The 16,526-nt window shown below is 51.2% G+C and overlaps 1 protein-coding gene across 2 annotated transcripts in view; it reads left to right on the top strand.

Moving 5' to 3' along the window:
- The first annotated feature begins 220 nt into the window (after positions 1–220).
- Positions 221–16,526, top strand: part of STK40 (serine/threonine kinase 40) — a 46,533-nt gene continuing 30,227 nt past the window's right edge. Inside the window, exon 1 of one of the 2 annotated variants that reach the window (XM_030823437.1) lies at positions 221–419. The gene's annotated coding sequence lies outside the window, so the exon portion shown is untranslated. Of the gene's footprint in view, positions 420–9,267; positions 9,298–16,526 lie in introns of those variants that run through there. The other variant, XM_030823438.1, reaches the window with a different exon arrangement.

Here is a 16,526-nt window from a genome sequence, read left to right as displayed (position 1 = left end):
ACCGCCTTATTAGAGCCTCGGCCTCCAATCGTGTAACAGGTTTCGCCCAGACCCCACCCTGAACCAATCCTCAACCGGACTCTGGCCTCTTGCCTGAAGTCTTCCGCCCATCGTCAAGATGGCGCCCCAATCCGAAAGCCGTGGGGCTGGAGACGCAGGCGGAGGGCGGGGCCCGGGAGGGGCGGGGCCGCGGCTAAGGCAGGGGAGGAGGGGGCGGTGCGTCACTTCCGTTGTCAGGTGGCGGCGCCGCAGCCATGGAGGGAGGCGGCGGCGGCGGCGGCTCGGGTGGCTGCGCTGGGAGGCGGCGGTGAGCGGCTCGCACGCCTCCAGCCCGGCCCCGGCCCCCCGGGACGGAGAGCCGAGCAACCCCGGCTCTGGGCTACGGACTATGGGCGAACAGCTCTGACCACCCGGCGAAGGTGAGGGCAGGGGTCCAGGAGCGGGGAGCCGGGTGGGGGTTGCGGGTAGGCGGGGCGGGCCCCGGCGGCCGCGGCGGTGGAATCGGAGTGACAGCCTGAAGCCATCTGGGTGCAGCAGGAATGGCCCCGGCGAATGCCCCCTCCTCCGCTGGGGGCTCTGCCCTTCCCCGGCGGCAGGGGCGAGGGCTGCCTCGCGCCGGTTACCGGGAGGCCGCGGGAGCTTCAGTCCCCGCTGCAGCTCTGGGAAGTGGGCACTGCCAGCTTTGCCCAGAGTCACCCAGCCAGTGAGTGAAGCAACCGGCGTGTGAACCCAGCCAGATCTTTCCAAAAAGACACCTGCCTCTCCGTGTTTCCCTCCTAATCCCGAGAGTGACTTGATAGTTAGAACGAGACCCCAGGGAGGGCCAGCCAGGGCTTCCTCCAAGAGCCCTCACTCTGGCACGGGCGCTGCCGCTGCTGGGGAATTTTCATATCCCGGGCAGCGTTCAGGTACGAGTCACAGCTACCTGCTTGCCAAGGCCACGTTTGGCCGGCCTTTTCCAAGGAGAGCTTGCTGTGGTCAGTGTTTCACCTGCCGAGCCGGTCAGGCCCGCCCGTTCCCACGCCACTTGGCCCCGCCTTCCAGCCAGTAGGTAGGGACATTCGGATTCCCGATGCCGAGTTTTCTGCCCACCCCAATCCCCAGGTTTGAAGCCCTTTTGTTAGCGGAAGGAAGAGATGACAGCCGCCCTCTGTGTGGCAGGATAGACTTTGCTCTGTTTTAAGTCACTGGAGGAAACCAGTTGGCTTTGCTTTGGTTCTGAGAACCAGTGGGGAAGAGGGTAGGCATACTGGGCTGGGCGCCTTTCCCTCTTTGAGTAGTTTCACGTGAGATAAGGAAGAGCAGAATGTGTAATCGTAGGGCCAAAAGAATCTTGTTTGTAAACAGTGCCTGTGGGCTCCTTTAGTGCTTCCTAATGGCCCTAATGGCCGTGCTGTGCAAGTTGTTGGTTGGGTTAATCTAGACAGTCCTCATTCATTCATTCATTCATTTCTCACATGACCACAACAAGAGTCCTTGCCTAGAGGCAAGTGCTAGACAGTATAGTGGTTAAGAGTAGGCTTTGGAGCCAGACTTCCTGAGTTCAAATTCTGGCTCAGCAACTTTCCAGCTGTGTGTCCCTGGGCACATTGCCTAGTCTCCCTGTGCCTCGGTGTCTTCATCTACAAAACAGGGATGATAACATAGAGAGATATTATGAAGAGTAAAAAGTTAACATGTGAAACATACAACCGTGTTTGCCACGTAATGAGAATTCAATAAATGTTATCTATTTTTATTTCAAGGAGCATACAGTCTAATTAAGGGAAATTGACCTGTAAACAAGGTCTAAAGAAGCTAGTAGTGGCCAGGCGCCATGGCTCATGCCTGTAATCCCAGCACTTTGGGAAGCCGAGGCGGGCGGATCACCTGAGGTCAGGAGTTTGAGACCAGCCTGGCTAACATGGTGAAACCCCATCTCTACTAAAAATAGAAAAATTAGCCGGGCGTGGTGGCATGGGCCTGTAATCCCAGCTACTCGGGAGGCTGAGGCAGGAGAATTGCTTGAACCCGGGAGGCGGAGGTTGCAGTGAGCCAAGATCGAGCCACTGCACTCCAGCCTGGGTAACAGAGTGAGACTCTGTCTCAAAAAAAAAAAGCAGTAGCAGCAGCTAATAGCAGCAGCAACAGAGTAGTGTGGGAGCCCAGTAGAGAAAGGGAGAAAGCTGCGAGCTCAGCCTTGGGGGTGGGGTGGGGATAGCAGTGTGCCATGGAAAGGCTTGGTAGAAGTGATGCTGGAGCTGAGTCTAAAAGGAGAGGAGGGGAGGCCTAGCCAGGTGAGAATGAATACTTTGAGAGCGAGATAGACAAATAAATTCGTAGTTTATTCCAGAAATCTCAGATTGTTCAATTTAGTGGTATGGAAGTTGATATGGTGCAAGTGAAGCAGTATAGGTTGATGAAAGAATGCCATGTTAACAATTTGAGATATCATGCCCAGGGCAGCCGGGAGCGAGTGAAAAGGTCTGAAGCAGAGGAATGACATGATTGGTTACATATTTTAGAAAGATTTCACTGGAGTCCCAGTAGAGGAGGGAAGGAGGAGGACAGGAGGGACTGAGGGGCTGGAGAACTCTTCAGAGACAAACCTAGGCTTCTGAGAGAGGAGAGCTGGTGCTGGGGCGATGGATCTGTGCTGAGGAAGCACCACGTGCACCCAGTGCCAGATGGCAAGCTCCTGCATTGGCCTGGGCTTCTCTGCCTGGCGCAGAAGTGCCTGGCACATGTGCCCCTCTCTTCCTGGGATTGTAGGTTGCTTGAGCAGCTGAAGAGATAAGACTGCCCTCTCAGAAGGCCAGTTGTAAAGGGTGCTGTTTGCTAATTTGTGCTTTTAATGTGACCTTTGGGGAAGGCAGTAGTTTGTAATAGTTAAGAGGTTATTTGAGGCCGGGCGTGATGGCTCACGCCTGTAATCCCAGCACTTTAGGAGGCCGAAGTGGGCAGATCACCTGAGGTCAGGAGTTCGAGACCAGTCTAACATGGAGAAACCCCTTCTCTACTAGAAATACAAAATTAGCCGGACGTGGTGGTGCATGCTTGTAATCCCAGCTACTCGGGAGGCTGAGACAGGAGAATCTCTTGAACCCAGGAGGCGGAGGTTACAGTGAGCCAAAATCGCGCCATGGCACTCCAGCCTGGGCAACAAGAGCGAAACTCTGTCTCAAAAAAAAAAAAGCTTATTTGGCTCTGCCATCAGACAGATGTGTTCTACTTCTATCCCTGCTGGTCACCAGGGGTTACTTATTCTCTCCATCCCAGCTTTCTCATCTGTAAAATGGGGACAATAAGAGTACCTTCCTAATAGGGCAGTTGTGAGGAGTAAGTAAGATGTTACAGGATGGGTACTTAGCAGACACTGAGTAGTAAATGTTAGCTCTTATTACAGGCTACAGGAAAGAACTTTTAGGAATTAGTTGCAGCAATTCATGGCAACTAGAACTATGTCCCATTGAGCTGTCAGAAGTGTCCTGAGGGATCACAAGATCACAGAATTTTATTTTATTCTTTCTGAAAAGAAAATCTAAGGGGAGTTTACCCGGTCTGTATGGGAGCCATGCAGATGATTCAGCTTGGCTCTTTAAAAGAACTATTTTTAAAAATAGAAGTAGGACTGCTGAGAAAAAATAGTACTAAAGTATACATGGGTTGGCCAGGCACGGTGGCTAACGCCTGTAATCCCTGCACTTTGGGAGGCTGAGATGGGCAGATTGCTTGAGCCTAGGAGTTCAAGACCAGCCTGGGCAACATGGCGAAACCCATCTCTACAAAAAATACAAAAATTAGCTGGGCATGGTCATACGCACCTGTAGTCCCAGCTACGAGGGAGGCTGAGGTGGAAGGATCTCTTGAGCCCAGGAGATCGTGGCTGCAGTGAGCCAAGATTGCACCACTGCATTCCAGTTTAGGTGACACAGTGAGACCCTGTCTCAAAAAAAAAAAGTATACGTGGGAGAAAATGTATTTAGAATTTCTTCTCTGTGCGTCCCTGCTAGTAACCCTAGTCTGGTACCAGAATAAGCAGCATCAGGAGGCATCACACACACTGATGAGTGGGGTAGCTCAAAATACAGAGCCCTGATTCCACATACATGAGCTCCCATGTGTGGCTGTGGCTCTGCTGGGTCCTGGGGGCAGGAGGAGGATGGAGAGGCAGGCCCTACCATGGAGGAGGTTGTGATCTAGGGGCAGGCTCCTAACCAGTTAACATGTGCACAGTTTGGCAGTTCTCTCACAGAAGTCTGTAGCATGTGGGGGAACCCAGTGGAAGAAGTGATTAAGCTCTAGGATGAGGAGGAGACTGGGGAGAACTTCAGAGTGCCCTTAGAACTTGAACTGGGACTGGGCACAGCAGCTCACGCCTGTAATCCCAACACTTTGGGAGGCTGAGGCAGGAGAATCGCTTGAGCCCAGGAGTTGAAGACCAGCCTGGCCAACGTAGTGGGACCCCATCTCTACGAGAATTAAAAAAGAAAAAACTTAGTTAAGCGTGGTGCCATGTACCTATAGTTCCAGCTACTTGGAAGGCTGAAGTGGGAGGATCACTTGAACCTGGGAGTTACCGACTCCCAGTAAGCTGTAATCGCACCGCCGCACTCGAGCCTGGACAGCAGAGTGAGACCCTGTCTCAAAAAAAGAACGTGAATTGGATCTTGAAGAATGCATAGAGTTTTCTGGGGGTCTATGAAGCCCTCCAGGCAGGGGGAGCAGCCTGGCACAAGCATGGATATGTGGTCGTTTGTGTGGCACTTTAGGAACCACAGGAGTTCTAGCCCAGAGTGTGAAGGGACCGACTGCAGGATGTGCCTGAGAGGTAGGCAGGCAGTCAGGCTCACATGCTGGAATTTTGTATTCTGTTGGTGATGGATGCCTTGCATTAAGTGGAGGAAACATACCATTAGACCTGCATCTGCTTTGGAGGATGGAGTGGGTCGGGGAGAGGTTGGAGTCCCCATAGGAGGCTGTTGCAGTAATCCCAGCAAGGGCTGAGAGGGGCTTAGATCAGGGCAGAGGCAATGGGGTTGAGAAGAAGAGCAGAGATGAGCTGTATGGGGGGAAATCAACTGGACCCTGGGAGTGTTTGGAAGTGATGCCAGAGGGAGGAGGAATGGTGACAGTTAACCTTGAGGTCCTTGGTTTGGGTGACAGAGTGAATGATAGTGCAGAGATAGGGATGGCTCAAGGAGAAGATAATGGCCAGTGAAATCTGCCAGCTTTGTTCAGTAAACCCTGGGCACACCCTCTCGGGAGAGGATCAGTTGGGAGGTCTTGTAGAACCCTGTCTGGACTTGGGCCAGGCTTCCCTTTGCTTTGGCCTGAATCAGCAGGGAGAAGGGCAGCTTTCCTTCCTTCACCTTTCCTCTGCCCAGATTTAACCAGAGAGGTGAACCTCTTCATGTTTCACATCTATAAAACGATAAATCTTCAGCCTTCCCATGGCCCTAAGAGCAACCCTTCCCTCTGGCAATATCCACCCCGATTCGGCATACTACAGCCCACCGATGGGGTCCTGAACAGCAGAGACCCTCAGGGGAGAGAGGCTTTCTCAGTGCCCCCTGGAGATCTTATCTAGAGAGAGGTCTGGAAATTGGATTTGCTGCCTGATGCTGGCTCAGCAGATTCAGTCCTTCTTCTCAGGAAGGACTGATACCTGCCAGAGGCCACCCAGGACTTGCTCAGAACCTTCAGGGAAGGGAGAGAAAGCTGCCCAGTGTCCTTGACCCTTGAAGTTCTAAGGGAGCCAGAAGCTGTCCCTCAACTGGATTGGATTATAGTGAGGGGTGTGCTGGCGGGCGGGCCTTCAAACAGGCCCTTTGGAATTTGGGAGATTTTTTTACATGATTTGTCTTTGGGTTTGTGGTGTAAAGAAAGTAAACAAGAAAATGATCTGAAACGAGCATTTCTTTCTCCTCCACCTGCCCAGGTGAGACTCTGGCCTTGAAGGTAGCCGAGGGCCCACAGCAGCCCCCGCGTTTCCTCCCAGGCTCTGTAATCAAGATCCAAGAGGGGAAAGGATGGAATTGCTTGCTGTGATTTACTTACTATCTTAGAGAGAGTTCCACTTTGGCACATGCAGGTCTGGGTCATTTGTGGCTATGATGTGTCTCACTGTGAGTAATTTATTCAACAAGCTCTCTGCTAACAAACACTGGTGTTATTTTCTGCATTCTACTCTCTAAACACTTCTGCTGAAGTGACTTCATTCATATGATTTTGCCCACCTTAGGTATCATCTGCAGGATAAATTTCTAGAAGTGAATTAAAGAATTTCTAGGCCTCCTTTTAATAAATTGGGGCAGCCTTATTTTTCCTCCAGCAAGTGAGTCTATTCTTCTGGGTTGAGGTCATATGTCCTGAGGGGAACACAGGTGTTCCCTCTCCCTAAGGAGGCTACAACCCAGGCCGGGTGCAGTGGCTCACGCCTGTAATCCCAGCACTTTAGGAGACCAAGGCAGGCGGATCATGAGGTCAGGAGATCGAGACCATCCTGGCTAACATGGTGAAACCCCGTATCTACTAAAAATACAAAAAATTAGCCAGACGTGGTGGTGGGCGCCTGTAGTCCCAGCTACTCAGGAGGCTGAGGCAGGAGAATGGTGTGAACCCAGGAGGCAGAGCGTGCAGTGAGCCGAGGTCGCGCCACTGCACTCCAGCCTGGGCGACAGAGCGAGACTCCGTCTCAAAAAAAAAAAAAGAGGCTACAACTCAATGTTGTTCATGACAGTTAGTCTTGGGTGTGAGTTCAGGCTCCCCAGAACTTAGCAGTCTACAGGCCTGATGGTTTCAAAGGAACTCTAGTTGTTGGAAAGCACCAGAGGTAGAAGAACTGAGAAGGGGTCTTGGCATGCAGAATAAAGCTGTCCCCTCTAAATATGTTTACACACTGCCACCTACTTGGCAAAAGAGATAGAAGATCTTCAACCTTTAGGAAGTCTGGATGCAAGGGTCCAGAAGGAAGAGAGAGTGGACTGGTCATTGTAGTGGGAATTGGTAAGAGCAGAACTGATGTGCTTGTCATTTCTCTCTGGGGCAGAGCTGATGTGAGGTGTGTTGAGGGGACAGCAGTGCTTCTAGGGAGAAGCTTGGTTCAGCGCCTTGGGGACCTTGGGCCTGGTGTAGCCCAGCATTCCATAGGGCTTTTGGAATCCTGTTGCTGGCATCTGCCAACCCTGGGGAGCAAGAGTCCTGCTACTTTTTGCAATAAGTATGGCACTCCCAGCATTACTGAGTTTGGGGTAAGTTTCATAGTGTGTGTTCTTTTCTGACTCCTGGAGTGGTCCCTTCTGAAAAAACAGGAAGGAAACCAGCAAAAAAAAGGAGGCCCAGCCGGCACGGTGGCTCACGCCTGTAATCTCAACACTTCGGGAGGCCGAGGCGGGCAGATCACGAGGTCAGGAGATCGAGACCATCCTGGCCAACATGGTGAAACCGCATCTCTACTAAAATACAAAAAATTAGCTGGGCGTGGTGGCGCACAGCTGCAGTCCCAGCTACTCAGGAGGCTGAGGCAGGAGAATCGCTTGAACCCAGGAGGCGGAGGTTGCAGTGAGCCAAGATCGCGTCACTGCACTCCAGCCTGGTGACAGAGCAAGACTCCGTCTCAAAAAGAAAAAAAGCCCGACCACCTCCCAGGTCCTTTACAATACTGCAATACATTATTGAATCTAAGGAAGTAAGGATTGTCTTATTTTACATAGAACACCCAGGTCAGAGGCGGGTAAAAAGCCTGTCTACTATTACACAGCCAGTAAGGGCAGAGCTGGGATTTCCAACTCACATTTGTGTGACTCTAAAGCCCATGTCCCCTTCCTCCATCCTGGCTAGGCTCTGGTCCCAGGGAGTCCAGCCCACATAGAATCTTGGACTCATAGAGCCAGCCCCAAAGCTGAACCAGTCCCTTTTTTTGCCTGAAGAATGGAAACTGCCACTGCCTTGAGACAAGTCCCTCCCCTACCTGCCGTATGGGTAGTGGGCAAGGAGACTTGTAATCATGTCACCCAGCAGTTAAGGGCCTAGGCTCAGATCAGATGTGGCTTCAGAACCTGAAGTGAGTGACCTTGAACAAGTCACTTCCTGTCTCCAACCCCAGCTTCCTCCTCTGTAAAATGGGCATAACAATTCTTGTGCTTGAGGTAGTCATGAGACACAAGGCTTTATGGCCTGTACCATGTTCAGCCTAGTGCATGGCAGGCAGGCAGGACCCAGGGGCCAGCTCCAGCAAGGCCCAGGTGAGTTCTTGCCAGTGAACCTGTGAGTGTCCCAAAAGAGGCATCCTGAGCCAGTTTTCAGCCCTTATGGATGCCAGGCGGCAAGCAGGAAGTTCCTTATAGGCATGTTTGCAGGCTATCTGGAGAGCTGCAGGAGTGTTGGCTTTGTCCTTCTGCCTGTCACTCTTTTGCTGCACCATTGCATTGGCACACGAGCTCACACATCCAGGGCACTTATGCTTACACCTCTTCCCAGGCCATACTCTCTCAAGTCTGCCTTCTCTGAGGCCCAGCCTCCCCTGATTCCACTACTACTTTTTTTTTTTTTTTGAGACAGAGTCTCACTCTGTTGCCCAGGCTGGAGTGCAATGGCATGGTCTTGGCTCACTGCAACCTCTGCCTCCCAGGTTCAAGCAATTCTCCTGCCTCAGCCTCCCAAGTAGCTGGGACTAGAGGTGCGTGCCACCACACCCGGCTAATTTTTGTATTTTTAGTAGAGATGGGGTTTCACCATGTTGACCAGGCTGGTCTTGAACTCCTGACCTCATGATCCGCCACCTCGGCCTCCCAAAGTGCTGGGATTACAGGCATGAGCCACCACGCCCGGCTCCACTACTACTCTTAATAATTCTAATGGGTTCAGAAAATCTTTAGATTTTAAAAAAGTATTATTTTAGTAGTTTATGGTACAATAGTTAAATAATATGGGAGAATATAAAGTAAAGCTTTCCCTCCCCTCCTTGGGCCCTTAGTTCTATTGACTGGAAGTGTCCACTTAAATTTCTTCTAGGCTGGGGGCGGTGGCTCATGCCTGTAATCCCAGCACTTTGGGAGGCCGAGGCGAGTGGATCATGAGGTCAGGAGTTCAAGACCAGCCTGGCCAAGATGGTGAAACCCTGTCTCTACTAAAAATACAAAAATTAGCCAGATGTGGTGAGCACCTATAATCCCAGCTACTCAGGAGGCTGAGGCAGAGTATTGCTTGAACCGGGGAGGTGATGGTTACAGTGAGCCGAGATTGTACCACTGCATTCCGTCTCAAAAAAAAAAAAAAAAAAAATTTCTTCTAGAAGTTTCCTATGCGTATTCAAAGGTGTGTATAATCTTTTTTAACCCAAATAGGGTTATGTTATACATATATTCCTGCAGTGTGCTTATTTTGGTGACATAGACATCTTTATCAGCAGGCGCGGACCTAGTCGGAAAGGCTGCATAGTATCCCATTGTCTAGATGAACATAGTTAGTTAACCAGTCCTCTCTGGATAGCCATTTAGATAGTTTCCTGCCTTGGGGGCATGTGTGAGTGTGTGTTGATTGTTATGGTTTTGTTTTTTGCTGCTACACGTGGCTCTATAGGGACCTTTGTCGAGCACATTATCTTTGTGAACCTGTGTGAGTATATCTGCAGGATCCATCCCCGGAACTGGCATCGCTGGGCCCGAGGCAGGTACATTTTCTTTTTCTTCGTTGGCTATGGTTTCACGCCTGTTTTCTGCATCCCTTCTGGGCTTGTGCAGAGCCTGGGAGGCCTGAGGTGGACCAGACCCTTCTCGAGACCTACGTGTAAGCAGACACGTAATGAACACGCCCCCAATGCCTGGACATAGTCCTTCAGTGGTGGCTGTGTCTAGCTCTTGGTGATTCAGAGCAGGTAAGGCCAACAGAGGGGCACTCTGAAGGGACCACCTGCTGTTGGCCTTTCTAATCATACCAGGCAGCCTGTTGCCCCTCTGAGCAGCCATAGCCCTCAGCATTCAGTCAAACTTCAGAAAGTGAATTGTATTGTTCGCTGTCAAAGTTGTGAATTTTTTTTTTTTTTGAGATGGAGGTTTGCTCTTGTTGCCCAGGCTGGAGTGCAATGGCGCGATCTCAGCACACTGCAGCCTTCGCCTCCGGGGTTCAAATGATTCTCCTGCCTCAGCCTCCCTAGTCACTGGGATTATAGGCACCCACCACCACGCCCAGCTAATTTTTGTTATTTTTAGTAGAGGCAGGGTTTTGCCATGTTGGCCGGGCTGGTCTCAAACTCCTGACCTCAGGTGATCCACCCCCCTCAGCCTCCCAAAGTGCTGGGATTACAGGCGTGAGCCACCGTGCCTGGCCTAAAGTTATGAAATTTAATTTAATTTTTAACAGAGGCAGTTAAGGAAAGGCAGTTTGCTGACCCCGGTCCAGATTGCCTTTCTCACAGGATAATTGTGGTGATTTTTGCTGTTGAAAACAGTACAAAGAGAAGCGCAGCACCTAGGCCTGGCCTGGCTGGGCTTTCCTCTCTGTCACTCTGGAAATCTGGGATAGAAGGAAGGAAACATAACATTTTTTTTCTTTTTGAGACAGAGTCTCACTCTGTCACCGAGGCTGGAGTGCAGTGGCACGATCTCAGCTCACTGCAGCCACCACCTCCTGGGTTCAAGCGATTCTCCTACCTCAGCCTCCTGAGTAGCTGGGATTACAGGCACCCACCACCACGCCTGGCTAATTTTTGTATTTTTAGTAGAAACGAGGTTTCACCGTGTTGGCCAGGCTGGTCTCAAACTCCTGACCTCAGGTGATCAACCTGCCTCCCACAGTGCTGGGATCACAGACGTGAGCTGTCGCACCCGGCCAGGAAACGTAACATTTCTAAGTTAAGCGTCTAGTGCCTCCTATGTACTGGGCCCTGGCAATCCTGAAGGGAACTCTTTTTAGGAGTAGCGCTGTCCCTGTCCTCTAGATGAGAAGACTGCAGAGCAGAGAAGCATGTGTCCAGGTCACACAGTGGACAGAATGGTGGCTTTTAGACTCAACCAGTTGTTCTGCGGTTGCTTGCTGCTTTCTCCTTGCCTGATTTGGGCTATCATGGGTGGTAAGAACTTGAACTCCACATGGGACCCCATGGCAGGCCTTATTCCAGGGCTGAGTCACTGCACAAAGCAATAACTGAGAGTTGGAGCTGAGGGGCCTCTTAGTCATATGCCCATGCCAGGATCTCCCTTGTTGCAATCTCCTCTTCTAGTCCAAGTGAGCCAGAGCAGGCCAGTATGACAGGGAAGACCTGCCAGTGACTCAGCCTGCCGTCACTGTGCGTGGCAGAAGGCACCCTGAAGAGCCAAGGGGCCACCACAAACATCCCTAAGCCGGGGTGCTTGGCTGCTTTCCCAGGCTACCTCTCTGGATGGAGATGCCACGCCAGTACAGCCCAGAGAAAAGAGCTTGTGAGTCTGTCCCTTCCTCCTCTCACACCCACACACAGTGACGGATTATTTGTTGTCACATCAGCTGCTTCCGGAGGCCCTTGGGAGGGGAGAGCTGGTGGCAGGGCTGGCAGTGCTGCCCTGGATTCTGCTCTGGTGGGTCTCAGCATGACTGCTGGTGAAGCCCTTTGCTCCCAGAAGAAGCCGGCCTGGTTCAGGGCTATGGGGACCGGTCTCTAACTCCATTTATCTTTTCTCCAGGACAGCCTGCAGAGAAAGATTCTCTCTACCTCTGTGTGCACAGCCCTGAGACTTTTATTCCAGAATTTCTCTGGGATGCATCCCCTTGGCCAGGGGCCTTTAGCTTCTAGACTCTTTGCAGCCTTCAAAGGAGGTCACAGAAAAGCCCAGTGGGGACTTCCTCGGGGCAATGGGGTGAGGAGGGATATCACTGATTACGCAGTCTCCTTATGTGGGGCTAACTCATGAACCTTGCTTCCTGGAGGAGACTAGAGCTAGGTCACCAAGCTGCAGACCCTGGACTTTCAGGCCCTGCCTGGCCCCCAAGCCTGCTGTGCTCAGCACATTGGAGTCCTGCTGAGGAAAGGCAGCGGTGGCAGAGGATGTGCTGGGGGAGCAGGCTGGGCGCAGGGCCCTCTTGCTGACCGCCCCTCCCACTTCCCACTGGGCTGAGTCACTTCCTCTCTGGCTGCAGCAGGTACTCTCCCACAGGCTGGGAGCAGAGCAGGCCTCAGGGGGTGGGGTCACCCTATACAAAGAGAGCTCTGGTTAGAAGCAGCCAGTTCACTTATAACCCCCAAGGCAATAAAGTGCAGCATTTGGAGATGTGATATTGTGCATTAGATGATGTGATATTATGTATTCTTGACAAATTGGAGCTATACATGTCCTGCATTTGAAAAATGAACAAAATCATCGCTCTGTTTTGGAACAGTGAAGATGACAGCACATGCATGAATCTTTGTCATCAGGGAGTCCTGGCTGAAATCGAGGGATTACTAATCCTCCTCTCTATCCGCTTCCCCAGCCCGTCAGCATCTGTCCTGAGCACAAAGCAAATGGCTTCCAATGGGTTCCTAAGGAGATTGCTCATAGCCACCAAGCTCCTGGGGAGAGGGTGCATGCCTTCTTCAGGGATGACTGTCATTCAGACTCGGTGGAAAAGCCCTCACCAGAGCCACGACCTGGGCCACAGTCTTTAGGCTTTGCTTTTTCAATAATGGAAAGGGAGAATCCACATCAGAAAGTGGTGCGAGTTAAAGAGAGAATCTGGGAAACACTGGGAATGGTTTCTGGCAAGCAGTGGGTGCCCATCAAATGATAATGAAAAAAAGACATACCTGCAGAGACTCGCCTCAGGGAAACGACCTCAGCATGGAGCAGGGAGCACCCACCCTTCACCCAGCAAAGACCTGGTGACACCGCCAGCCACTGCATCATTCAGCCATCCTGTGAAGGGGGCATATTCCCATCTCTGTTTTACAGATGAGGAAACTGAGGCTCCTGAAGGGTAGGTGACTAGTGTAGAGTCACAAAAGAAGTGAGTGTCAGAAGTTGAAATTTAAGCCCAGACCTCCATGACCCCCAAATCCATCTTGCTATCCCAATTGGCATTTGCGTAACTGGTCCATGGCTTGAAACCCTTGGTTCTCTGAGCTATGATGGATTTCCCATACTGCCTTTGTGGATGGAGAGCAGGTCTGTAGGTATCCCTGGTAGAAGCATCTACATGTGAGTATTAAGTGCACCAGGGATGGCGCCCAGAGTGCTTGTGTCAGGGAAGGGTGAGGGATGCTGCCTGTTGGCTGGGGAGGGATATCTCAGTAACCCAGCCTCTGACTCATCCCTTTTCTCCAGAGAGGCCCCACTCAGCAGCCCCTGAAGTGCCTCCTTCTGAGGGAAGCATGACATCTCTCCTTCCCTGCTCACCTGCAGCTTTCTGGCTTGACAGCACCCTGGTTCCAGGAGAATGATTGTTTATAAGTAAGTCTGTGCTTGGCATGCCTGGAACCATGCAGACATTGGGTGGAGAAGGAACAATTGAGGAAGCAGTGTAGTCAGGGAAAAAGAATATGGGATTCAGCATTGGAAAAGCTGTGTTTATATCCCAGCTCTTCCAACAGCTAGCCAGGTGACTTCAGGCAGGTCTCAGAGCTCTGAGTCTCAATTTCTTTTTTCTTTTTCTTTCTTTCTTTCTTTTTTTTCTTTTTTTTTTTTTTTTTTTTTTTGAGACAAGGTCTCACTCTGTCCCCCAGGCTAGAGTAGTGCTGTCATGGCTCACTGCAGCCTCAAACTCCTGGGCTCAAGCAATCCTCCAAACTAAGCAAGCTAAAACTCCCAAGTAGCCGGGTCTACCAGCTGTGCCAGCTTGAACTCCTCGGCTCAAGTGAATCTCCCACCTCAGCCTCCCAAAATGCTGGGGTAACAGGCATGAGCCACCGTGCCCGGGCTCAATTTCTTTTTCTAGAAAATTTTGTGTTTTGTGTGTGTGTTGTGGGAAGGTGATCAGTTATCATTATGCACCAGCCCTCCACATCCATGGGTTCTGCGTCTGTGGATTCAACCAACTGCAGATCAGAAATGTTCAGGAACAAAAAAGGATGCTTGTGTCTGCACTAAACATGTACAGACATTTTTTCTTTTCTTTTTTTTTTTTTTTTTTGAGACGGAGTCTCGCTCTGTCACCCAGGCTGGAGTGCAGTGGCGCAATCTTGGCTCACTGCAACCTTCGCCTCCAGGTTCAAGCAATTCTCCTGCCTCAGCCTCCCAAGTAGCTGGGATTACAGGCAAACACTGCCATGCCCGGCTAATTTTTTTGTATTTTCAGTAGAGACGGGGTTTTACCATGTTGGCCAGGCTGGTCTCGAACCCCTGACCTCAGGTGATTTGCCCACCTCGGCCTCCTAAAGTGCTGGGATTACCGGTTTGAGCCACCGCACCCAGTCCTTTTTTTTTGGAGACAGGGTCTTGCTCTGTCACCCAGGCTGGAGTACAGTGGCATGATCACATGATCCGTGATTACACAGGCATGACCCATGGCACCCAGCCAGACTGTTTATTCTCGTCATTATTTTTTTTTTTTTTTTGAGACAGAGTCTCGCTCTGTCACCCAGGCTGGAGTGCAGTGGTGCGATCTCGGCTCACTGCAAGCTCCGCCTCCCGGGTTCACGCCGTTCTCCTGCCTCAGCCTCCTGAATAGCTGGGACTACAGGCGCCCGCCAGCACGCCCAGCTAATTTTTTGTATCTTTAGTAGAAACGGGGTTTCACCGTGCTAGCCAGGATGGTCTTGATTTCCTGACCTCATGATCCACCCGACTTGTCCTCCCAAAGTGCTGGGATTACAGGCGTGAGCCACTGCGGCTGGCCCTTCTTGTCATTATTTCTTAATACAGTATAATAACTACACAGTATTTCCATTGCATTAGGTATTATAAATCTAGAGATGATTTAAAGTATATGGGGCTGGGCGTGGTGGCTCACGCCTGTAATCCCAGCACTTTGGGAGGCCAAAGTGGACAGATCACTTGAGGTCCAGAAGTTTGAGACCAGCCTGGTCAATATGGTGAAACTCCATCTCTACTAAAAATACAAAAATTAACTGGGCATGGTGGCATGCGCCTGTAATCCCAGCTACTCAGGAGCCTGGGGCATGAGAATCACTTGAACCCAGGAGGCAGAGGTTGCATTGAGCCGACATCGTGCCCAGCACTCTAGCCTGGGTGACAGAGCGAGACTCCATCAAAAAAAAAAAAAAGTGTAGTACGGGAGTATATGCATGGGTTATATGCAAATACTACGTTATTTTATATTAGGGACTTGAGCATCCTTGGATTTTGGTATCTGTCAGAGGTCCTGGAACCAATCCCCCATGGATACGGAGGGATGATTATATTCGCAAATGCTTTATAAACTATAAAGCCGTGTGTAAAAATTAGTTCTGATAGTTAATCTGAGAGTGTGAGCCACCCTTGTGGGTTCTAAGTCTGAAATTCACCACCCAGAGAGGCACGCAGGAATCTACAAGAGACCTGGCAGCCACTTAGTGTGGACGGGTCTGTAGAGTGTGGGTGGTGACCTCAGTTGGATCACGCATTCAGATTTCACATCACTCACCTCGAGTGTCGTCATTTCACCCCAGGTGTAGTCAGATAAATGCATAGTTAGGCCAGAAGTTCTCTTTTCAGAGAAGCAAAAGTGGTTGGAATTTTTCTGACCAGTAGAAGGACCTTCATACCACAAACCTGGAGTGGCCTGGAGGACCTGTCACCAGTGTGAAGGGACAGGCCAGGCTGCCACTCACACACTCCCCACATCTTGCCGCAGGAAAGCAGATCGTTTGGCTGGATTTGGGGGATTCTCCCACACAGGGCTTGGTCCATCCCTTCATCAGTGGGGGCTTCTGCACAGCTGCAGGCATGTTGTGAATAGGTTTAATTCTTCAGTAGGGGTTGCTCTCCAGCAGCAAATGCTGTCTAAGCAAAACCCCCAGTGATCAGCCAGCTTAGACCCCATTTTGCCTCATGCATTTCTGACATGGGACTTTTCCTGGACAGACTATCCAGTGCAGCCCCAGTTACCTACAGCTGTGGCACCCTGTCTCCAGCGATGAGTTGGCAGATACTGGCTAGTCTGACCATCTGTACTTTCTTCAGGGTCCCACTCCAGCCACTGGCCCCTCCTTGGACAGAGTTTTCCTGTGAATCACATCTTGTACCTCTCTATTCAACTGCCTCTGTGTCCTGCCCCAGCAGGGACCATGGTGCCTTATAGATGCCCAGCAAACAGCCCCACACTGTAATCTCTTCCAGCTTTGCGTCAGGCAGTGGGCTGGGTGCAGGGAGGCAGCGGTGGATTGGAGTTGCTCCCTCAGGGGAGCCCACAGCCTGAGATGGGGGAGTCAGACAGATAAACCAATGGTTGCAGCACAGTGGGAGGGGACGGAGGTGTGCTCAGGTGCTCTGGGGGTTGGAGGAGGAGCAGCCAGCTTTGGCAGGAGGCCTTCTGTGAAGACTTTCTGCAGCAGGTGACATTTCAGTGAGGACCGAGGGAGAAGAATGTGCCAACCAGAGAGAGTGGGGCGGGGCAGGGGTGTTCATGACATACTCGGGATTGTGTCATTTGGTGTG

The sequence above is a fragment of the Nomascus leucogenys genome, chromosome 12 (genome assembly GCF_006542625.1).
Source record: "Nomascus leucogenys isolate Asia chromosome 12, Asia_NLE_v1, whole genome shotgun sequence".
NCBI classification, from domain to species: Eukaryota; Metazoa; Chordata; class Mammalia; order Primates; family Hylobatidae; genus Nomascus; species Nomascus leucogenys.
Note: the sequence above shows the minus strand (reverse complement) of the source record. Positions and strands in the feature narration are given on the sequence as shown.